The sequence below is a fragment of the Trichechus manatus genome, unplaced genomic scaffold (genome assembly GCF_000243295.1).
Source record: "Trichechus manatus latirostris isolate Lorelei unplaced genomic scaffold, TriManLat1.0 scaffold00302, whole genome shotgun sequence".
Lineage (NCBI taxonomy): Eukaryota > Metazoa > Chordata > Mammalia > Sirenia > Trichechidae > Trichechus > Trichechus manatus.
The window spans coordinates 99,139-100,002 of NW_004444238.1; positions in this window are offsets into that span (position 1 = coordinate 99,139).

The following is an 864-nucleotide window of genomic DNA, read 5'->3' on the forward strand; positions in this document are numbered from 1 at the left end:
AAGTCCTGGCTATCTGCTTCTGAAAGGTTACAGCCTTGAAAACCCTATGGAGAAGTTCTACTCTGCAACACATGGGGTCACTATGAGTCAGAATTGACTCAATGGCAATTGTTTGTTGTAGTTGTTATTTTTCAATAACCATATTACAAACATAAAATTTCAAACAACTTTCTAATTTTCCAGCATTTATGGGTGAAATAAGGTGGCTACAGAATTTTTTACAACAAAAAGTTCTCTTTGGAACGTTTACTAGTAAAAGTCCCCACAATAAAGTAGACCACCCAACTACTAAAGGGACTACCTACTTAGGAATAATCAGAACATGAGTGGCTAGGGAGCAGGCAAATAGCCTAATGTATCAAGATAATCAGTAAGATTTTTTTTCTAATACTTTCTATGAAATAAATAAGCTATAATGTAATCAGATATAAGAAATAATCTCTGGGCTTGAAAAAATCTTTTTCTACAAAGCTGAGTTCTACAAATGTTGTGGCCTATTTATTATGGTCTCTGAAAAACAACCACCTTATTCTTACATTCTGTAATATTTCCTGACCTTTCTTAATCAGAGCAGCTCTATTCCTGACATTAGTTCTCATTTGCAAATTCAAATCATGATTAATTTGATAGTCAGTTAACTGAGTTTATTTAAATCAGACATTATTCTTATTGCTATTATTACTATTATTATTCATCTAATTGCAGGAATAGGAACCCTGATGGCTCAGTGGTTAAGAGCTCAGCTGCTGACTGAAAGGCTGGCAGTTCAAATCCACCAGGTGCTTCTTGGAAACTCTGTGGGGTAGTTCTACTCTGTGCTACAGGGTTGCTGTGAGTCGGAATCAACTCGAGGCAATGGGTTTT